The sequence below is a fragment of the Sus scrofa genome, chromosome 8, assembly GCF_054392235.1.
Source record: "Sus scrofa isolate SSC_HxYL_T2T_F1_AM1 chromosome 8, Sscrofa_HxYL_maternal_Yorkshire_Landrace_v2.0, whole genome shotgun sequence".
In the NCBI taxonomy this organism is placed as follows: Eukaryota; Metazoa; Chordata; class Mammalia; order Artiodactyla; family Suidae; genus Sus; species Sus scrofa.
In genome coordinates, this window is record NC_139390.1 from 61,636,071 (window position 1) to 61,660,296 (window position 24,226).

General features: G+C 43.2%; 1 protein-coding gene across 20 annotated transcripts in view; it reads left to right on the forward strand.

Annotated features, from left to right (window-relative positions):
* The first annotated feature begins 6,277 nt into the window (after window positions 1-6,277).
* CRACD (capping protein inhibiting regulator of actin dynamics) overlaps window positions 6,278-24,226 on the forward strand; it is a 265,286-nt gene continuing 247,337 nt past the window's right edge. For 19 of the 20 annotated variants that reach the window (XM_084972315.1, XM_084972324.1, XM_084972318.1 and 16 more), the window contains exon 1: window positions 6,540-6,711. The gene's annotated coding sequence lies outside the window, so the exon portion shown is untranslated. Of the gene's footprint in view, window positions 6,329-6,539; window positions 6,712-24,226 lie in introns of those variants that run through there. The other variant, XM_084972327.1, reaches the window with a different exon arrangement.

Here is a 24,226-nt window from a genome sequence, read left to right on the forward strand (position 1 = left end):
TTTTCACATGGAATTTTATTACAAATTTCTAATATATTGAATTTTAATCAAAGAATGTGGTCTGTATGTATTTTTGTTTTTAGAATTTACTGAGGTGTTTTTTGGGGGGAGTACTAAAACTTGGTAAATTTTTGTGACTGCTCCAAATGGTTTGTACAGAATGTTTATTTTTCTGTTTATTTCTTCATATCTTTTAGATCAAGCTTGTTAATTTTCTCTTGCTCTCTCTTTTTATTTTTATTTTTAGGGCGACACCTGTGGCATATGGAGGTTTCCAGGCTAAGAGTCGAAACAGAGCTACAGCTGCCCAGCCTACACGACAGTCACAGCAACGCGGGATCAGAGCCACATCTGCGACCTACACCACAGCTCATGGCAACGCTGGATCCTTAACCCACTGAGCAAGGCCAGGGATCCAACCTGCATCCTCATGGTTCCTAGTTGGGTTCTCAACCCATTGAGCCAAATGGGAACACAAGCCTAATAATTTTCTATGTAATTATCTTTGTGACATTTCATTTTCTCAGAAAAGTTAAAAACTCTCTCACAGACAAGATTTGTTTCCGCTGCACCATGACGGGAACTCTGATAGCAGATTTTTATTTTCACCTTTAATTTCAATTTTTGGCTGAAATAATTCAAATTTTCTATTGTTAGATACATACATTTTCAAGACTTATTTTTTGCTGTTGGCCTGTACCATTTAGCGTTTGATACATTTTAGCACAAACTGTCTTTTTATCAGATATTAATTTTGCTACTTAAGCTAGGGGTCCAATCAGAGCTACTGCCACCGGTCTACACCACAGCCACAGCAACACCAGATCCGAGTGGCATCTGCGACCTACAGCACAGTTCATGGCAACGCCGGATCCTTAACCCACTGAGAGAGGGCAGTGATGGAATCCGTAACCTCACTGTTCCTAGTCAGATTTGTTTCTGCTGCGCCACAACAGGAACTCCTCTTTTCTTTTTTAATAGCTTTATTGAGATATAATTTGTACTTCTCCATAAAATTCATTTGATGATTTCTAGTATATTCATAAGTTGTACAACCATGACCACAGTCAATTTTAGAACATTTTCATCATCCTAAAAAGAAACCCTGCATTATTGAGTCTCTCTCCATCGCACCCCCTTCCCCCAACCACAGGGTATGAATCTGCTCTCATCTCTCTAGACTCACCTGTCCGAACACTGATATCCATGGACTCATACGGTATATGATCTTTCGTGTCCAGCTTCTTTGGTTTACATCAGGTTTTCCAGGTTCATCCACGGGTAGCATGCTTCAGTGCTTCATTCCTTTTTTTCTGCCAAATATTCCATTGCATGGATAACACTTCCTTTTGTTTAATCCATTCATTAGGTGATGGCCATTTCAATTATTTCCACTTTGGTCATTATATGTAATGCTACTGTACACATCCATGTATATGTTTGGTATGGATATATGCTTTTATTTCTCTTGGCTGTGTACCTAGGAATGAAATTTCTGGGTCAGATGGTAACTCCGTATTTAACATTTTTAGGAACTGCCAACTATTTCCCAAAGTGGCTGCACCATTTTGCATTACCACCAGCAATATGTGGGTGCTCCAAGGCTCCTACATCCTCACCAACACTCATTAATTATCTTTTTTTTTTATTATTATCGCCATCCTAGTGAATGTAAAGTAATATCTCATTGTGGTTTTGACTCGCATTTCCCTGATGCTTAATGGTGTTGAGTATCTCTTCAATTGCCTATTGGCCACTTGTATGTCTTTATTGGAGAAATGTCTATTGAGACCCTTTGTTCATTTAAAAATTGGGATATTTCTCTTTTTTACTATCGAGTTGTTCAAGTTCTTCACATATTCTGTGTAGAAGTTCCTTACCAGATGTGTATATGATTTGCAAGTACAAGAATCCACCGTTGGAGTTCCCGTCGTGGCTCAGTGGTTAACGAATCCAACTAGGAATCATGAGGTTGCAGGTTTGATCCCTGGCCTTGCTCAGTGGCTTAAGGATCTGGTGTTGCTGTGAGCTGTGGTGTAAGTTGCAGACAAGGCTCGGATCCCGAGTTGCTGTGGCTCTGGCGTAGGCCAGCGGCTGGCCTACAGCTCCGATTAGACCTCTAGCCTAGGAATCTCCATATGCTGTGGGAGCGGCCTTAGAAAAGGCAAAAAAAAAAAAAAAAAAAAAAAGAATCCCCCAATTTTTAAAAGTTCACTTGATGCCACTTGATGCTTACAAAAAACCTGCCTGTTTTTTGCTAACTGAATGAAATCCAAAGAGCGTTTTCACTCCCCCGCCCCAAAAAAAGGGAAAAAGGAAAAACATCATTCAGCATGTTTTGCATTTTGCAGAGAATGGTTATAGAAAAGTCCTGCCTCCCAAGTTGCGTGAGTGGCCCCTCCAAGCTCTATCCCAGGAAAACACTCAGGATCTCAGCATTGACCTGCCACAGTTTGAAATGTGTCGGTGAGTATCTGTGCTTTTTCTTGATTTATTTGTGTATCTGTTAGCAAGATGCATCCTTGAGGTAATTACTTCTTTGCTTTAAACCATTTTGGCTTATGAAAGGTTTCCTAGGACTGCTCTATTTTCAGATAGTGGGGAAACCTATATAGTTTCCTACCCTGTGGGTCCTATTTTCGTCCCCTTGATCCTATTATTTGCAGCGCAACAGTGATTAATTTTGATGTAACCTAGTTTTATTTATTTTTTCTTTTGTCGCCTGTACTTTTGGTGTCATAGCTAAGAAAACACTGTTTAATCCAGGGATGTGAAGATTTATTCCTATGTTCTAAGAATTTTATAGTTTTAGCTCTTACTTTTAGGTAGGTCTGTGATCCATTCTTAATTTTTTTGTATTTGATGTGAGATACTGGCCTGGCTTCATTTTTTGCATATCAATATCCAGTGGCCCACTTGTGCTTTCTTTTTGTTGGTATTTGCCTAGTATACTTTGCTCATAGTTTATTTTCAGACACCATCATAACTTTGTATTTTTTTTTTTTTTTGTCTTTTTGCCTTTTCTAGGGCCGCTCCCAAGGCATATGGAGGTTCCCAGGTTAGGGGTCAAATTGGAGCTGTTACCACCGGCCTACTACGCCACAGCCACAGCAATGTGGGATCCAAGCTGCGTCTGTGACCTACACCACAGCTCACGGCAATGCCGGATCCTTAACCCACTGAGCAAGGCCAGGGATCGAACCCGCATCCTCATGGTTTCTAGTCGGATTCCTTAACTACTGTGCCATGTTGGGAACTCCGTAACTTTGTAATTAGATGTAAGATTTGTAATACAACAATTATCTCAATTTTATAGACTTGAGGAAGTGTCTGAAATTAAGTGAATTTTCCACAAACCCCTGCATAGAACAGAAAGTCAATAGTATAGATGGAATAGGCATTTTCTGAGTCTCGCCCCATCCCAGGAGCCACTGCTCTTTGAAGCATTTAAATAAGCCCACCTCACCCACCTTGAACTCTGAATATTTGCACCAGCCCATCACCTGGAGTGGTCAGGAGGGAGTCACTAAACTTATGCTTGGCTAATGGAGTTTTTCAAAGTGACAGTAAACTTCACTTTTCTCCCTTTGGAGGTTAAGGCTGTTGGGAAGACAACTAGGTTCTGAAGATGGTGCACGGGGTCATCAAGACACTTCCTGTGCTGCAATATTTCTGCTATGGTGGCTTTTTCCTACCGTAATGTATTTATTATTTCTGTGACTTTTATTTGCACAATTAATTTTTGTCCACTCAGTTCACTGGTGTATTTATTATTTCTGTGACTTTTATTTGCACAACTAATTTTTGTCCACTCAGTTCACTGGTCTCTCCTCTGAGTGAAAGATGTCACTATCATGCTCCTTTCCTGAACACTAAGAAAAGTCATGTGAATACACAGGGACAGGGTTAGTAAGCAGACATGGTGGAACCTTGAGCCCTGAGGCCTTGCCAGTCCATGGTCTAACTCAGGCCTCTCAGCGTTGGCGCTACTGACATTTGGGAGCAGGTAATGCTCGTCTGGGGGCTGTCTGGCATGCTGTAGGGTGTTCAGCAGCATCTCTTGGCCTTACCCACTAGATGCCACTCGTTGCACCTGCCACCCACTTGGGATCAAAAATGTCTCTGACACACTGCCAAGTCTCTTGGAGGAACAGTCATCCACAATTGAGAACTACAGGTTGAATTGTATAATTTCACTATATATCTTCTTTCTCACATCTTTTATTTTTATTTATTTATTTTGTCTTTTTGTCTTTTTAGGGCCCCACCTGTGGCATGTGGAGGTTCCCAGGCTAGGGGTCTAATCAGAGCTGTTGCTGCCAGTCTGCACCAGAGTCATAGCAACGCCAGATCCAAGCGAGCCACATCTGAGACCTACACCACAGCTCACAGCAATGCCGGATCATAAACCCACTGAGCAAGGTCAGGGATCGAACCCGCAACCTCATGGTTCCTAGTCGGATTCATTTCTGCTGCGCCATGACAGGAACTCCCACTCTTTCTCACATCTTTTAACCTATGACCTCTAATGCAATGGTTAGATGGTTAAATATTTATAAAATTCCTGATGTTCTACTTCTTTCTTTTGTACTGTATTATGGTCTCTGAAAATCCATGTCTTAACATGTCAAAAGTGGAATCATGGACTGACACCTGCTTTGATGTGCTACACTCTTAGATTTTTGAATGTTGTAGCTATGAACCAATGTGTTTGAAAAGTGAGGGAGGGGAGTTCCTGTCGAGGCGAAGTGGTTAAGGAATCTGACTAGGAACCATGAGGATGCGGGTTCGATCCCTGGCCTTGCTCAGTGGGTTGAGGATCCGGCATTGCCGTGAGCTGTGGTGTAAGTCGCAGACGCGGCTTGGATCCTGAGTTGCTGTGGCTCTGGTGTAGGCCGGTGGCTACAGCTCCAATTAGACCCCTAGCCTGGGAACCTCCATATGCCGCAGGAGTGATCCTAGAAAAGTCAAAAAGACAAAAAAAAAGAAAAAGAAAAAGAAAAGTGAGGGAGGAACAGCACCTGTTAGGATTTCCTGTCGTGGCTCAGCAGAAATGAATCTGAGTAGGATCCATGAGGAGGCAAGTTTGATCCCTGGCCTTGCTCAGTGGGTTAAGGATCTGGGGTTGCTGTGGCTGTGGTGTAGGCCGGCAGCCGCAGCTCTGATTCGACCCCTAACCTGGAAACCTCCATATGCCGAGGGTCTGGCCTCAAGAAAACAAACAAACAAACAAAAAAATCCAAACAAAAAAACCCAGCACTTGTCTAAAGTGGTGCCTGATAGCTTCTGATTTCTGAGGCTTCTGAGACCCACAGTCCATTAGAGCTAGAGAGGTCTAATATGAACCTAAATTCTCTAGGACTCTCTCGATATTTTAAGGGTATATAATTTGGTGTTCCTTGCCCAGAAGCATCAAAGAATAGCAGACCTACACCTGATTGGTGTAAATTTGGATTTTCATAGAGTGTGTTTTATGTCCTTGGCTAGACTCTAATATGTCAAGAAAAAGACCCCAGTTATATGTTCTATACAGATCTAATTTTGGCTTCTGAGAACCTCTAGTGCTACTAGAGCAAATCAAATGGAACTGGTTGAACCTTTTATAAAATTCTTCATTATGCTTGTTTGGAATAAAGCAGACATTATTCAGAATATTCAAGCACTGAGCAATGACAGCTATACTTATAAAAATGCACAGCCATATTCTGGTAGATAATTAAAATGTTGATCTAGAAAAGTCCAGCTGGATAAGGCCATAGCACTAGATTCTCCCAGGATCAGAGTTGCTCCCTTAAGTCTCGCACTTGCATTAAAATTAGTAGTCCTTTCTCTGGCAATGGGACATCTGACTCAGGATCGAGTACCTATTAGGGTTACTCCTTATCTTCTGCATCTTTTGTCGCAATTTTTTCTTTGTTTTTACTTCCTTGATTAATAATATGAGATTGTTTTTAGAATCATTATTAGCATAGTGAAGGAAAAGATCACCAGAAACGGATTTCCAGATTCCATGGAGTCATAGCAAAACATATGGAGAAAAAGTCTTGGTGTTTGTAGTTAGGCCACAAAAGGAAAAGACAAATAGTCTCCTTAAAATTCAATATTCAAAGTCAGTATTTAATTTCATTACTGTTGGGGACAATAATGCCCAATGTCAGCTCACTCCGTTCAGATGCACTGGCAAAGCAATTTTAAGCCTGTTTCTGCGTGGCATCTTTCAACTCGTTTGACGTTCGGGATCCCAGTGTCATTTGTCGCTGTCGCGGCTGGGCTGGGCGAGATTCCCAGTGCAATGCGGGTGGCTAGCCTCGCTCTCCGGCTCGAGCAGGTACCAGGGCTGGGTGTGCGCCCCGCGGGAGCCCCCGCAGCAGCCGCGGTCCCAGGCGTCCCGAGCGGCCCCGCGCCACGCCAGCTGGCTCCCAGGGGAAAGCGCCGCGGGGTGCGTCCGTCCCGGGGGGCGAGGCCGGGCGGGGCCGCGCGCGGGTCCGAGCGCCCGAGGCGCGGGCGGAGCATGTGACTGGGCGGCGAGCCGGGCGCGCAGTGCCGCGCGGCGGCGGCGGCGGGCAGCGCAATGGAGGCGGCGGCCGCCTGAGGGCGGGAGCTGCGGGGCCGCGGCGCGGGCTGCAGGGGCGCCGCCTGGGCCTCCGCGTCCCGCCCGCGCCCGAGTGCGCGTCGCCGTCCGGCCCGGGGCCAGCCCGGCGGGGACCTCAGGTGAGCGCCCTCCTGCCCGCGGCCCGCGCAGACAATGGGCGCCGCGGGCGGGTCCCCTCCCCTCCCCGGCAACCCCCGCCCGCGCCGCCCCGGGTCCCACGCGGGGAGCCCCGCGCCCCCTGCACGTGTCGGCGCGGCGACCCTCGCCCTAGCCCTCGCCGGCCTTCCGAGCGCGAGCCCAGCTGCGCGGGGGCGGCGAGCCGGGCGGTCGAGCCCGAGCGCGGGGCTTTGTCTGGCCCCCGCCCGGGCCCGGGCCCCCGCCCTCGCTGCCCCTATTCCGCTGAGCCCCCGGCTGGACGGCCGAGGCCAGACAAAGGTTTGCCCCGGGGGCACCGGCTGGAGCGCCGGCGGGGCCGCCAGTCGCCAGGGCTCTAGCCCGGGTCTTCGCTCGCTTCGGCCAGGGCTCTAGCCCGGGTCTTCGCTCGCTTCGGCCAGGGCTCTGGTGGCGGTTTCCCGGCCCCGTGGTCGTCCCTGGTCGCCGAGCGCTGGCGGCGAGGTCGGACCTCCGCACCCCGCCGAGGCGGCGGCTGGGGCACGGCTCTCATTCATGCTCATCGGCGACACAGGGACAGGCGTTGACATCTCACAGGTTCTCAGGACAGAGCATCGTAATCGTTTTCTGAATTTTCCGAGGAAAAAATTGATTGAAAGCCACATGGATTCAGTGGATGGGCGGGGTGGCGGGGGAGGGCAGGGGAGGGGAGGAAACCTAGTAGCCAGGAGCGCGCGTTGTGAAATTTTAATACGGTTTTAAGAATAATGGCCCGGAAACTGATCTGCTGTAGGTGCGGGAGCGCTTGTTGGGGGCGGTGCGGGTGGAGACGGAGCGGTGAGAGTACAAAGCGTGAGGCGATTGAGTAAAAGGTTCTGGGTCAGTATTTTGTAGCAGATAGTCAGTTCATCAAGTTGTCATTCAGTCGTCATTTCCCTGTGAAAATCACCTGTAGTAGTTGTTGGATTATATATATAAAATGGCTCACAACTGTTTGGCCTCGTATGTGACTCAGGAATCTGAAAACAACAATCAGTTTTCAATAATTTGAACAAGTCAACAAAGGAAAGACACTTTCACTAAATCCGTCCTTTATTTTGTGAGAAAACCGAATCCTAGTTCAATATATTGAACAGAAAATTGCCTGTAAGAAAAATGTCAAAGGCAGGTTTTTTAAAAGAAACATTTCGAAGAATGCATTTTATGTAGGCGATATGCATGCTTTACTTCAACTCAGATATGTGAGGGGGGTAAAAAAAAAAAAAATAAGGCCCCTTTCCAGTATTAAAATGTATTTTCTTCCAAACGCAGTTTTGACAGTCACCTTAGAAATGGAGAAACTTTCACTCCAAAGGCGTAGCAGTCACTTAGCACTGAATTTGGAGTCAGGAAGATAATAATACTGACTTGACATACTTACTTAGGCAATTGGTGTGAGAAACAAAAGCTTCCACATAGTTCTTTCCAAACTATAACAGCACTGTGATAAATGTAAGTTACTATTGCTGCTAGGCGAGGAAGCTATATTTTACAATTTTCTCTTACACAGTTTTGGGAAAATTAATTGAAATTCTCCAGGGCAAGGAATGGTTTAGCATATATTAGGTGAAAATTGAAAAAATAAATACTTGAGGAAATAATTGAGGAACAAATGAGTTAATGCAAAGTAAAATGCAAACGGTAACACATGGAGACAGATGGAACTGGTTTACTTCTTTTAGTTTAATGGATGCTTAGTGAAGGCCCTCTGTGTGCCAAGAACTGTGCAGAGCTGTCGCACATAAATAGCAAAGCCTGATGATCTTCCTGTTTTGATCATATGTGATACATGCTTCTCTGGAGAATGGGGCTCCATGGATCACGTTAATGAGTATCTCATGTCCCTGTGGAGCACTGTAGAACAGTTCTCTCCTATGTACAGATACTTGCGAGGGCCTGTGGGCGGGCAGGGCAGACTCTGGCATTCCCGTTTCCTAGGCGAGGAAATCCAGGCACATGGCAGATTAAATGACTTGCCAACCACTGGCTGCCAAAGCCTGGGGGCCAGGACAGAAGCACACCTCACACCTGGTGCTTTCATCTCTGAATTCCATCTCTGCTTCTCCAAGAGTGGCTGCACCTCTGGAAAATATCTCTTGATTAGGCTTCCTGAAAAAGTCAGCCTTTTGAGTAACTTTTTACATAAGGAAAAGTTCTATCTTACAACCTACTAGTTGGTGAAGGGGTTAAACGGGCAGGCCCTGGAGGCAGGTGACTAGGTTTGAACCCTGGATGGACCTGTTGCTAGCTCTCCATCTTTGGCAAGGGACTTAATCACTAAGTGTCAGTTTTCTCATGGGTAAAATGGTGGAAGTAATAGGACTTAACCTTGGAGGATTTGGGGGAGGGGATTGGAAATAATGTATGTGTTTAGCACAGAGTCTATTAGAAACTAAGATTTCAATGTTGGCTAAATATTTTTGTTCTTATTACTATAATGAAGCAGTGGCTTTTAAACTTTTTCTTTTTTTTTTTTCCCAGTAAGAAGTGAGTTTTACATTGCCATTCACTTTACAGATAGATTCCAAATGTGTTTCATTAAAAGATTGATGAATCAGTGCCTAGATGTCCTGTATTCAGTGCATTCTTACACTCACTCTGTTTTACTTAGAAATGCTGGTTGACATGCACTGAACGAGCTCACACCCAGTTGACAGGTTAGGCCCTGCAGTATGAAAAGCACTAGTGTGAAGGATGATCAGGTTAATAAGGGCATTAAAGTCTTGTATTGAATCTTTATATTTTTCCTTCTAATGATTTACAGCATCAGTTGGAAGTTGAATATTATGTTACACTCAAAATAGGTTCTTAAACATTTCTCAGTATGGAGCCATGTATTAATATTATGGTCTAGATGCGGTGCTAAGCCGTCTGTTGTGTGTATGTTATCTAACTTCGTGCTCACAGCAGCTCTGTAAGAAGGTCTCATGTTTCTGTTTGATAATTGAAATGAAGACTCACAGTGGTTTTACACGCTTGTCCAAGGTCATAAAGATAGTGAGAGTTGAAGCAAGAGCTCCAAGTTCTGCTGGAGCCCAAAGCCCTCTGCTCTCTCTGCCCATTCATCTGTGCTGACATTCTGGTACCTGCCTGGCGGTCTCTGGAGGCCTGGTGTCTTGTCCTATGTAAACTAGAACGCCAGTGCCCACAGCAACCCCCGTCCTGGTACATCGAAAGGACCCATTTGAAGAAAAATTTCAAGTTAGTCAAGTAAGAAAGCATCCTGAGGAGACTATTATTTCCTTTTGACTTTGGCGGGTCTTTGATGTAAATATTGTTACTTTTAATTTTTTTATAATGATTTTTATTTTTTCTATCATAGCAGTTTACAGTGTTCTGTCAGTTTTCCACTGCACAGCAAGGTGACCCAGTTACACATACATGTATACATCCTTTTTTCTCACCTTATCATGCTCCATTGCAAGTGACCAGACATAGTTCCCAGGGCTACACAGCAGGATGATGTAAATATTTTGGAATAGCTTCTCAGGATTTTATGACAGACTCAATTAATTGGTTGGTTTTATTGAGCACCCAAAGGTTTAATACATCTTCAGAAGAGATGGAAATAGCTGTGTAACTATAAAAAGACTTCATTACAAATGAATGTGGGCTTTCGTTAAGACACAAAGTGAAGACCTAAGAACTACAAAGAGTACTTTATAGTGTATTGATTTGTTTCAAAGGCATCAGGCAGTGAAGGTATTTATTTTGTGAAGTACTTGTAAGAAACCACTATAAACTGCACTGTTAAGGTTTTGGTTTTGCAATTCAGTTCTTTGCAAATGTTTCTCAAGTGTTTAGCAGTATTTTAATTTAACTTTTTTTGGGGCGGTAGTTCTGGAACTTTCCTCCTCTTTTAAAAATATCGTGAGAAAGCATTAAGGAAATATGTTTTATAAATAGTACTTAGAAACACAAATAGATGATTTTATGTGACAACGGAAAGCCAATTTCACTGTTTCTTTTACACTTTTGTGACAGATTCAGACCTTTCAGTGTCTGGTTTGTGCATTGCTGTTGACATGTAAGAGTGGATCTTATAAATAAGATAATTACCAGGTGCCTAAAGATATAAATACGCTCCTGCTTTTGCATGATAGCTTCCATGTGCGGGGAGCTTTCGTCTTTCAGTGATGTGTGTAACCAGTTTATTTGTTGAATTAAGGTTAGTGTTTTCAAAACTGACAGTTTTTAAAAATCACAGTTTGTGTAGATCAGGACGATATATTAGACGAAGAACAGTAGTTTCATGGTTTATATGAAACCACGTATTTCTTTTCATCAGTTAAAATTTTCTATTAGGATCAGATGAAAGGGAGTATATTGTTTCATGTATTGTTGGACATCGGGTTTTATTCTTGGGTGAACCCTCAGAAAATCATCTTGCCCCTAACTAATTTATGTTCGGTTGTCCTAAGTGTATGTTACACTCGTTTTGTTAACGTGTTCCTTTGGTCTAACACTTGACCCTTGGTGGGCTGGTGTAGTTTTGGTGAGAGCATTAAGAACCGTTCCACCTATCAAATCATCACTGTAATTTTTCATTTTTTAAATTTTTATTTATTTGCTTTTTAGGGCCACACCCATGGCATATGGAGGTTCCCTGGCTAGGGGTGCAACTGGAGAAGCTGCCGGCCTATGCCACAGCTCACAGCACTGCCAGATCCTTAACCCACTGAGTGAGGCCAGGGATCAAACCTGCAACCTCATGGTTGCTAGTCAGATTCGTTTCTGCTGTGCCACGACCGGAACTCCGATCACTATAATTTTTCAGTATTCAGGCAGGTAAACTGGGTTCCCATTACGTTTGGTACTACCTTTTTTAGTTGTGATGTAAACATTCTTAGAGATAAAAAGAGCAAAATCAGTTTAAATACTTGTACTGTGACTTTGAGGCAGATGTATACACATATTTCCGATTTATGTGCATGTTGATTCCTGCAGTTGCATCAGAAGTGGAAGATTGCATGCTCTTTGTTTGCTGTGCGCCCATGGAAGTTTCCAGGCCAGGGACCAAATCCACGCCACAGCAGTGACCCGAGCTGTGGCAATGCCAGGTCCTTAATCTGCTGCTCCACTTGGGAACTCCACATTACAAGCTCTTAATCCATAAATTTAAAAATCATCTTAAGTAACTTTGTGGAAATGAAAAACTGAGTAAAAACCTTTAAGATATGTTGAATGCTTTAGTCACATGTTATCAGAAATATTTAAGAAGCTGAAGAGAACAACTGTATGTAATGGATTTATATTCTAGTAAATTTGCACGTGGAAAGGTGATTCCATTGAAAATATCAAAAAATGAAATACAGAAGTATTTTCAATCAGATTTTAAAATCTTCACTAGCTCTTCTAGATGTTTGTAGAATTTTTCAAATTGCATACTTTGAGGCTTGCGTGGAAATTTCAATAAACTTGCTTCCGAAACTGGCACTATTTTTAAATACGTATCTTTGAGGAAGAGCTACAGAAGCTGCCTCCCTGAAACACTTTGGGAAATATTTAAATTGGAAGTAAGTACTCAGCTCACTAGAGACAGGTTGTTAAAACAATTTAGAGCAGATACCAGCTGCTAAGAAGATTATTCTCAGTAACAAGAAAGGAAGGAAAACTTGCAAAAGAGAGATTTTATTTTTTTACCAGGGAGGGTATGAACAGCCCACCCAGAGGTCCCAGGCCTCCCCCCGGTGAGGGATTGGCTGGTACTAATGGGGAAGGGGAGCGGGCTGGGGGGCAGCAGAGAAACTCTGTGATTGTTTAAATCTTGGATAAGCCGGATTCAGTAAATAATCGGTGGAATTCTTGTATATAACTGTTAACCCAGAGTTCCTCACTTTGGAGAAATAAAAAGGAAATCTCTGGTTCCAAGATCACCGTTGTTTGGAAAGGGAACCATCAGGACCCCCTTGTCAAAGCCATTTATGGTCTCAGGCCTGGGCCACAGCTGCTATTCTTAGTGAGGCTTGGGATGGATGCAGCTGAGCTGGTTCAGACACTGCTGTTGAATTCCCGGCTTCCCTCGATGATTGCATTGCAGGTCGTCTTCATTTTGAAAAGTTCTTAACACATGTAGAGTGACTTTTTCTCAACCAGAGTATCATTGTGACAGATGCAGTGGGCTTGCTTGGCACACCTTAGGATGCTACCGCCTGGGCATGTTTGTGATGGGTTAACGGTTCTCTAGAGTTAATGAGGTCAGGGTCACGGGTTCAGTTCCTGGGAAGGCCAGTTAGCTGAGCTTTGTTCTCTGATCCTGTATTGTGCTCTTAACCCAGACCAGCCATCTGGCGAAGGCACATCATTGATCACAGAGGGTCTAATGAGCAGGATGCTGTGGGAGGAGGGAGCGGACCTTTCTCAGTGCACATGGGGTCATTATAGAAACGGTTCCAAAAGCCTGTGCACATTTGTGTTTCATAGCATTGTCTTAGTATGTGGATGACAACATGATGATGGTCATAATTTTCTTTTAGTCATTTCTGTTGGACTGACAGGGGAACAATTGTTTTTCTTTTTTTTCTTTTTGTCTTTTTTTTTAGGGCCACACCTGCAGCAGGAGGTTCCTAGGCAAGGGGTGGAATCAGAGCTGTAGCCGCCGGCCTACACCACAGCTCACAGCAATGCCGGATCCTTAACCCACTGAGTGAGGTCAGGGATCGGACCCACAACCTCATGGATACTAGTCAGCCAAAATACCATTTTGAATGAGACTAAATAAACTGAGAATATCCAGAAAAACACTGTAGTTTTTCTAAGCATATTTTCATCTCAAAATCTCTTATTTCCTGTACTAAAGTTACTTCTAGTGTGGAGAGGACTCTCTGGGATCATGTAGACCTATGCTCTCTCATCCAGTAGCTGCTGCTGTCATGTGACATTGAGCATCTGACCTGGCTTGGATAGACTGGGCTGTGCCCCAAGTTTCAAATACCCACCAGATTTCAAAGTGTTGGTATAAAAAAACGTACTCTGTGCCACTGATAACTTAAAAGTACTGATAACACATTGAAATAATGTTTTGGCTATGTTAAATTGACTGAAACATTATTATAGTTAATTTTATGTATTTGTTTTTTTACTTTTTAAAGTGTACCTACTAGAAAATTAAAAGCTACATATATGGCTTGCGTTATATTTCTCTTGGCGAGTGTCATTCTGGACCACCCCTTCATTTTACAGATGGAAAGACGAAGTTCAGAGGTTAAGAAACTGAGCTGCGTTCTTTCCACTGCCTGTAACCTCTCCCTGCTAAAAGGTTAGGTGCTTAGAAAGACGGGAACTATGAGCCATTAAAAGACCATTTAGGAGTTCCCTGGTGGCTCACTGGGTTAAGGGTTGGGCATTGTCACTGCCGTGGCTCAGGTTACTGCTATGCCTGGAAACTCATGCATGTGTCCAGTGCAGCCAGAACAAAGTCTGTTTAGCGCATGGCAGTTACCATATGGTGCAGGATCTGTGCCTGAGTCGTTGCACGTTACTTACTCTGCTAGAGTGTGTGTGTGTGTGTGGAGTGGGGGGTGTGAGAGAGAGAGAAGGGGCTTTATTTTGATATGTTGATGTTTAGGCTCAGCTTTACTTTCCTATATGGCTCAGGGGCCCTATAGCCTTATCTAGTTCTGAGGAAATCACATTTTAAAATTATTGGGCGTTAACATTTGTAACTCTGGGATAAATAAGATATGGTGCCCATTTGAGTGGGTATCTGAATATATATTTGTTATTGCAAAGATTTCAGGGAGTTTTAAAGGAACCTTGAAGACAAAGCCGTAAGCTTTCAGGCTCTATTCATTTTTGTTTGTTTTCGTTTTTGTTTTTTGTCTGTCTTTTCTAGGGCCACACCTGCAGCATGTGGAGGTTCCCAGGCTAGGGTCTAATCAGAGCTACAGCTGCCAACCTACACCAGAGCCACAGCACCATGGGATCTGAGCCGCTTCTGCGACCAACACCACAGCTCACGGCGATGCTGGATCCTTAACCCACTGAGCGAGGCCAGGGATTGAACCCATATCCTCGTGGTTACTAGTTGGATTCATTAACCACTGAGCCATGATGGGAACTCCAGGCTCTATTCATTTTGAAGGAGGAGAGCGGGAGTGAAGAGAGGTGTCTTAGCCTATGTTCTAAAGGAGGAGGTCATGACCTGTTAGTCTGTCTCTTCGTGGATGTGTCTGATGTTCCATACAAGAAGAAACAGCCAGGATTGGGTGGTACAAAAGCTGTGGCCACCAGCTTCCTGTTAGTTTTGTGACATCAGTCTTTTTTTTCTCATATTTTAAAAAATTGAAGTATAGTTAATTTACAATGTTGTGTTACTTTCATGTGTGTAGCAAAGTGATTATTACACATACATATACACACATGTGCATCCTTTCTCAGATTCTTTTTCATTATAGATTATTATAAGATATTACGTATACTTCCCTGTGCTGTATAGTAGGCTTTTATTATCTGTCTACTTTATACATACTAGTGTGTTTATATTAAGCTCAATTCCTAATTTATCTTCTCCCTCCAACCTTTCCCCTTTGGTAACCGTAAGTTTGTTTTCTATGTGAGTCTGTTCCTGTTTTGTAAATAAGTTCATTTGTATCATTTTTTTAGATTCTGCATATAAGTGCTATCATATGATATTTGTCTTTCTCTGTCTGACTTACGTCACTTAGTATGATAATTTTTAGGTCCTTCCATGTTACTGTACATGGCATTATTTCATTCTTTTTTATGCCTGAGTACTGTTCCATTTGTGTGTGTGTGTGTGTGTGTGTGCGTGTGCGTGCCACAACTTTATCCATCCTCTCTCCATGGACATTTAGGCAGCTTCATGCCTTGGCTATTGTAAATAGTGCTACAGTGAACATTAGGGTGCATGTATCTTTTCAAATTATGTTTTTCCTCAGATAGAGGCCCGGGAGTGGGTGTAGACTTTAATTGGCAAAGATAAAAAGAAAGATAACCTCAGGACCAAATTTGTTACTTTCCATTGAGATTTTTGTTTTCCTAGTCAACACAGGCAGCTCAAATGAACGTCTTAAAGATGTTATGTTATATACAGCTTCGTATCTACCCGTCTTCACCCCCAGGTCATAGAGTTCTGAGTCACTACCAGTTTGTTATCAGTGACAACACTGAACAGCAGCTTTGTCAGGCAATGTCTGACAGTTCAGTTAATCTCATGTCCATACTAGCTATTAAAGTGCATGAATTTATCTTTTTAGTAGGTGCAGTGTGGAGGTTGCAGTTACTTCCAGAAGGGTGGCTTGTACAAATTTTTCCAGATTATCATTTTTCTCTGCTTTCTGTCTGTTAGAAACAACTGGGTTGATCCTAGGTACAGAGAAACAAAACAGGATGGCAGTCTTTGAATGGTTACCAGAGCAGGCGGAAAATCAGTAACTGTGTCCTGCTGTGTGAGGCTTAATGACAAGTACGATCACCCTCCGCATCCCACGAGGCCTGAGTCATGGTGAACCCAGTTTATCTCTCAGCGGCAGGCATGTATGGAGTAAGTACTGCGTGCCACGGCCTGGCACCTTGACCGTGACATGGAAGGATGAGGCTGGGGGAGGACTAGTCCTTGGAATGCCAGCTTCCGTTGTCCTTTGTAGCTTGAGAACAGAACGTGGTATTTTCAGAGCGCTGCAGAGTGGATGAATGCATTATGATTTATGTTCTGTAATTCACTAGTGGATTTCATGGGCTGTCATGTTTAATGCACATCCCTCTTCTAGTAGTCACTGGTTTTGGGGGGAGGGTCACGGGGACAGTCAGTGGGACGCTGGAAGGCTGGTCATATTGGGCATCACACCGACCATGGAGAGGTGGCATGTGTCCCCGTGCCCCTCCTTTCCTCTGAGCCCAGTGTTCACAGCGGGCTCCGTGGCGCTGCTAGTGAGTATAAGCATGAGCTACTCTCAGTCTAGCCAAGCACCTGACAAGGCAGAATGTGCAGTGTGCCGTGATGGAAGGTGTGAGTGCCATGGGGACTCTGAGGAAGGGGGGAGCGTTGCCGTGGAGGAAGGTGGAAGGAAGAGAAGGAGGTGGCTTACTAAAGGAGGTGTTGTTGGAGCTGGGTCTTGAAGGAGGGTGGGGTTTTGACATAGAGAGGGCTGGAAGAGGATACCAGAGGTAGGAACAGAATGAACAAAGATACAGCAAACATGAGAGCCATCGTAGACCTAGGTGGCAGGAGACAAGACTGAAAAAGTGGGCCAAACTGGGAGAGCTTGGAAAGGCTAAAGAGGGCTAACATTTTTTATGCAGTGGGGAGCCATGGAAAGTAGGGGGTGCCATCAACTGCATGGCCTTTGGAGGAAGACAGGAGGTAAGCCTGGTCCCGAGGCCCCCTCCGCCACTCCCTCTCCTCAGCCTGGTGGCTGCAGGCAAGTCCACTGATCCCTCTGGGCCTCAGGAGAAAGTATAAACCCTGGACTGGGGTTACATCCTCCATCAGTAAATGGATACAGTAGTTAACCTCTGGGCTGCGATGCGGAAGCAGACACCCAGCCAGGGCCTGGGACCCTGCAAATGATGCTCTGGTGGGCTGGGGGCAGGAAGCTGTACACAAGGACGCAGAGACCGCGGGTGGCAGGGTGTGCCTGGTGCTCAAAGGCAAGTTGTGTGGAGTGAGCGGCGCGGGAGTTGCCATTGCTTCTCTCCGTGCAGCCCCGGGGAGCTTGCAGTGAAGTGGAGGAAGCCCTGGGCCCACCTGGACCCTGTGCCACCTCTGAGCGGATGTAGCAGTCAGTGGGGCGTGGATTCAGGTCCCTTTCCAAATAGATGTTGTTCTTACAGTTTCCATTAGTTCCACCAGTGAGGTTGTCGACGGGCAGACTCTTTAATGCTCCGTCTTTGAAACAGCTTGCCTAAGTACAGCGTAATCTCATTTTAGAAAACAATTTCTTCCGCGTTATGGAAAAAGGCCCCTCCGTCCCCCGTCATCCAGCTCAAAGCTGTGGTATATGAAAAAGGAAGATGCTAACGTTTAAGCCACTGGATTTAGGGTGGTTGTTCAGTATATCAAATGGCTCCTCTCAGTTATTTTAATGTAAATTAAAATTAAGTGGGAGCTCTGGGACAGCCCTGTTTTAATTAGAATTGGAATGCATCTTAGGAGACCAATTCTGCCAGTTGTGATCATAACAGTGGTGTTATGATTTTTTTTTAAAGAATCCTTAATAAGCTGGGTCTTTCCTGAAGTCTGAAAGTTTGTTTTTTTCTATGATTCTTGTCGAATCAGGTGAAAGACTGAAGGATGCAAACATTCTTCTTTGGCCCTAAACCTTTTTCTTGGGGGTGAGACAGCTGAGCAGTAATTGGCGGAAGAGGATGCTTCAGACTGGCTTGTTCTTGATATGAGCTGTGAGTTGGGAAATCTGGTCTGATCATTAATTGAGGACCATTCACATAGAACTTTTTTTTTTTTTTTTTCTTTTTCTTTTTCGGCCGTACTTTTATGGAGTTCCTGGGCCAGGGATCATCATATCTGAGCCACATTTGCCACCTGTATCTCATCTGTATCAACGCCAGATCCTTTAATCCACTGTGCCGGGACGGGGATTGGACTGGCATCCTGGGGCTGCAGAGTCACCGCCAGTCCCCAATCCCGTTGTGCCACAGCAGGAACTCCAGGCTTCACATAGAGTTTTCAGTTGATTTTCCTCAGGTTACGTGCACAGGGTCGGGAAGCTAGAGCAGTAGACGGTACTTTCAGAGACCGTGTGAGAAGAGATCCCTGACCTCAGGCTGGCATGGAACTGGCTCTTGCTCTCTTTCCTCCTGGTAGTTCACAGCCAGTGACGCTGGCCCTGCCTGAATTATTTAGCTCGTCGTATCCTTTAAGATAATTGCAAGGAGTTGTTCTAGAACTAAAGGACTTACACATTTGGGGCTTGCACATGTATTTTTGTCTTTTCTTCCTTTTCCCTTTTCCTCAGGGTAGAAATGCCTCCTGGTCTTCAATTCTGCCTTCTGGTTGTTTCTGACCCCTGCTCTGGGTACCTCATTCAGCCTGTCCCTGTTGCAATATGATTTAGCTTTTTAGAATTAAATTCTTATTATAATTCCTTCATGCATCTGTGTTCCTTAGATCTAGTTTAGCTGTTTGGTGCAGCTCAGGAAACAGAGGATGGAAGGAAGGAGGGAAAGAAGAAGGGGAATTCTGTTGGGACACTGTACTAACAGCTCATGGCGGCATTTGGGTTGCTCATCCATATCTGAATTTCCAATATTCTTTTTTTTTCCCTTAAATGTTAAAATTTTTTATTGTAAAGTATTTATAATATAAATGTTACCATTTTAACCATTTTTAAGTGTACAGTTTATTGGCATTAAGTACATTCAAAAATGTTACGCAGCCATTAGCACTATCCATTTCCAGACCTTTTTTCAATTCCAAACAGAAGTTTTCTACCTGTTACACAATAGCTCCCACTCTCAGTAACCTCTGTTCTACTCTCCGCCTCTGTGAATTTGCCTCTTCTAGATCCTTCGTGTAAGTGGGATCATGCAAGTATTTGTCTTTTTATGACTGACTTATTTCACTTAGAGTAATGTTTTCAGGGTTCATTATGTTGTAGCACATATCAGACCTTTATTCCTTTTTATGGCCTAAAAAGGATTCCGTTGTGTATATATCATACAAGACCATTCATCTGCTGATGCACATTTGTGTCGCTTCTACCTTTTGGCTCTTGTGAATAATGCATATGAACACTGTCATGGAAGTATCTTTTGAGGCCCCACTTTTTATTCTTTTGGAAATTTACCAAAATTAGGTGTGGAATTGCTGGATCACATGGTAATTCTGTGTTTAACGCTGGTTTTGAGGACCTGCCAAGCTGTTTTCCATGATGATTATACCATTTTAAATTTCCACCAGCAGTGCACGAGGGTTTTGATTTCTCCACAATCTCAGTGGTGATTACTTGTTATAACAATATTCCATTGTATGTATTTACCACATTTTGTTTGTTCATTCATCTGTCAGTGAACTCTTGGGTTGCTCCCATGATTTAGCTGTTATAAATAATGCTGCTGTGAACATGGGTGTACACATATCTCTTTGAGGATCTGCTTTTAATTCTTTTGGACAGATACCTGGAAGTGAATTGCTGGATTATAGAGTAATTCTATTTTTAGCTTTTTGAGGAACCACCATGTTGTTTTCTACTGTGGTGATAACATTTTACATTTTTGCCAATAGTGCACAAGGGTTCAGGTTCTCTCCATCCTTGTCGACAGTTGTCTTGGCATTTGTTTGTTTTTTAATAGCCATCCTGACAGCTGTGAAGTGATATCTCATTGTGGTTTTGATTTGCATTTTCCTAATGATTTGTTATGTTGAGCATCTTATGTACTTAACTGATCATTCCTGTATCATCTTTAGAGAAATGTCTATTCAAATCCTTTGTCCACTTTTGAATCGGATTATTTGCTTTTTTGTTGTTGAGTTCTAGGACTTCTTTATGTATTCTGGATATCAGTCCCTTATCAGATATATGATTTGCAAATATTTTTCTTCCATTCTGTGGTTGCCTTTTTACTCACTGGATAGTGTCTTTGGATGCACAAAATTTTTAGATTATCATGAAGTCCAGTTTGTTTATTTTTTCTTTCTTTCTTTTTTTTTGGTCTTTTTGGCATTTCTTGGGCCGCTCTCGCGGCATATGGAGGTTCCCAGGCTAGGGGTCGAATCAGAGCTGTAGCTGCCGGACTATGCAAGAGGCACGCAACGCAAGATCTGAGCCGCGTCTGCAACCTGCACCATAGCTCATGGCAACACCAGATCCTTAACCCACTGAGCAAGGCCAGGGATTGAACCCACAACCTCATGGTTCCTAGTTGGATTCGTTAACCACTGCTCCACAATAGGAACTCCTATTTTTTCTTTTGTTACCTGTATCTTTGGTATCAAATGTAGGAAATCATTGCCAAATCCATTATTGTGAAATTTTTTTCTTTGTTTTCTTCTAAGAGTTTTATTGTTTGATGTCTTACATTTTGTTCTTGATGTATTTTGAGTTAATTAAAAAAAAATTTTTTTGTCTTTTTAGGGCCATATCCATGTCAGATGGAGGTTCCCAGGCTAGGGGTTGAATCAGAGTTGTAGCCACTGGCCTATACCCAAACCACAGCAACATCAGATCCGAGCCATGTCTGCAACCTAAACCACAGCTCACAGCAACGCCAGATCCTTAACCCACTGAGCGAGGCCAGGGATTGAACTTGTGTCCTCCTGGATGCTAGTCAGATTCGTTTCCACTGAGCCATGATGGGAACTCCGTATTTTGAGTTAATTTTTGTACATTGTGTTAGGTAAGGGTCCAACTTCATTTTTCTGTGTGTAGATATTTTTCTAGCACCATTTGTTGAAAAGACTGTTCTTTCCTCAGTGAATGTTCATAGCGCCCTTGTCAAAAATCATGTGATCCTCTATGCACGAGTTATTTCTTGGCTCTCTATTATGTTCCATTGGTCTGTATGCCAGAACTATACTGTTTGGTGCACTGTAGCTTTGTAGTGAGTTTTGAAGTCAGGAAATGTGAATATCCCAGTCTTGTTCTTTTTCAAGATCATTATGGCTCTTTGGGGTTCCCAGAGAGTTCATGTGAATTTTAGGATGTTTTCCTTGTTTGCCAAAAAATGTCATTGGGATTTAGATAGAGTTTTCATTGAGTCAGTAGATGACTGTGAGTAGTATTGACATTCTAATCCATGAATATGGGATGTATTTCCATTTATTTGTCTTCTTTAATTTCTTGCTTTCTCTTTTTTGTGGTTTTTGTTTGTTTGTTTGCTGCATCCTTGGCACCCAGAAGCTCCTGGACCAGGGATTGAACCTGCACTGCAGCAGTGATCTGAGCAATGGCAGTGACAATACCAGATCATTAACCCACTAAGCTACCAGGGAACTCGCCTATGTCTTCTTTAATTTCTTTTAGCAGTATTTTAAAGTTTTCATTGTATAAAGCTACACCTCCTTGGTTAAGTTAATTGTGAATTATTTTATTCTATTTTATTATTTATTTATTTATTTATTTTTTGACATTTCTTGGGCCGCTCCCCCAGCATATGGAGATTCCCAGAGTAGGGGTTGAATTGGAGTGTAGCCATTGGCCTATGCCAGAGCCGCAGCAACGTGGGATCCGGGCCACGTCTGCAACCTACATACACCACAGCTCATGGCAATGCCGAATCCTTAACCCACTGAGCAAGGCCAGGGATCAAACCTCATGGTTCCTAGTCGGATTCATTAACCACTGAGCCACGGCAGGAACTCCTATTTTATTCTTCTTGATGCTGTTGTAAAATTGAATTGTTTTCATAATTTTCTTTTCAGATTGTTCATTGTGTGTAGAATCACAGTGGATTTCTGTGTTGACTTTTAATTCTACAATGTTGCTGAATTCATTTATTAGTTCTAACAGCTTTTTTGTGGAGTCTTTAGGGTTCTTTACATCTAAGATCATATCATTTGCAAGAAGATGTCATTTTGCACCTTTGATTCCAATTTGGATACTTTTTTTTCTTTTCCGTGCCTAATTGCTCTGGCTAGAACTTCCATACTATGTTGAATAAATGTGGTGAAAGCCGACATCCTTGGCTTGTTGCTGATATCAGAGGAAAACTTTGTCTCTCACTATTGCGTATGATGTTTACTGTGGCTTTTTTTTTTTTTTTTTTTTTTTTTTTAGGGGCCACACCTGTGACCTGTGGAGGTTCCCAGGCTAGGGGTTGAATCAGAGCTGCAGCTGCCCACCTAGGCCAAGCCACAACAGTGCCAGATCCGAGCCACATCTATGACCTACACCACACCTTGCTGCAATGCCAGATACTTAACCTGCTGAGCAAGGCCAGGGATTGAACCTGTGTCCTCATGGATACTAGTCAGGGTTCTTAACCTAAAGAGCCACAGTGGGAACTCCTGCTGTGGCTTTTTAATATATGGCTTTTATTATGTTCAGGTAGTTTGCTTCTATTCTATTTCTATTTTTTTGGAGTGTTTTTGTCAAGAAAGTGTTTTAGATTTTGTCAGATGTTTTTTTCCTCATCAATTGAAGTGATCATGTGGTATTTTTCTTTTTTTTTTTTTTTTTTTTTTTTTTTTTGTCTTTTTGCTATTTCTTGGGCCGCTCCTGCGGCATATGGAGGTTCCCAGGCTAGGGGTTGAATCGGAGCTGTGGCCACCACCCTACGCCAGAGCCACAACCACACGGGATCCGAGCTGCGTCTGCAACCCACACCACAGCTCACAGCAACGCCAGATGGTCAACCCACTAAGCAAGGGTAGGGACCGAATCCAAAACCCTATGGTTCCTAGTCGGATTCGTTAACCACTGCACCACGACGGGAACTCCTGGTATTTTTCTTTGACTTTTTTTTTTTTTTTTTTTCTTTGATGTGGCGTATTACATTGACCAAGTTTCATGTGCTGAATCATGCTTTCATTCTAGGAATAAATCCCAGTTGGTCATGGTGTATAATCCTTTTAATATGCTGCTGTATTCTGTTTGCTAATATTTTATTGAGGATTTTTGCATTACTGGTCTACAGTTTTCTTGCAGAGTCTTTGTCTGGCATGGTATCAGGGTTATGTTGGCCTCATAGAATGAGTCAGAAGGTGTTTCCTCCTCTTAAATTTTTTGGAAAAGTTTGAGAAGGATTTGTATTCTTCTTTAAATGTTTGGTGGAATTCACCAGGTCTAGGACTTTGTTGGGAAATTTTTGATTACTGATTCTATTTCCTTACTTGTTACAGATCTATTCAGATTTTCTATTTTTTTCATGATTTAATCTTGGTAGTTTTTTTTTTCTTTTTTCGTCTTTTGTCCTTTTTTAGGGCCACACCCATGGCATATTGAGGTTCCCAGGCTAGGATTCTAATCAGAGCTGTAGCCGCCGGCCTATGCCACAGCCAGATTTGAGCTGCGTCTGCAACCTTCACTGTAGCTCACGGCAGGTTTTTTTATTTCAAGGAATTTATCCATTTTGTCTAGGTTATCCAGGTTTTTTGGTTTTTTTTTTTTTGTATTTTTGTATTTTTGGGGGCCACACCTGCAGCATATGGAGATTTCCAGGCTAGGGGTTGAATCAGACCTGTAGCCGCTGGCCTGCGCCAAAGCCACAGCAACTCGGGATCCAAGCCACATTTGTGACCTACATCACAGCTTACATCAACACTGGATCTTTACCCCACTGAGCGAGGCCAGGGATTGAACCCGCAACATTATGGTTCCTAGTTGTATTCATTTCCGCTGTGACACAGCGGGAACTCCTCTTACACTGCTTTTTATTTCTGTAGAATCTGTGGTAATGCCCCTTCTTTCATTTCTTATTTTAGTAATTCGAATCTTGTATTTTTTTTCTTAGTTCAGCTAATGGTGACAATTTTATTGATCTTTTCAAAGAACCAACTTTTGGTTCATTGATGTTCTCTGCTGTTTTACTATTCTCTATTTCATTTATCTCTGCTCTAATCTTTAT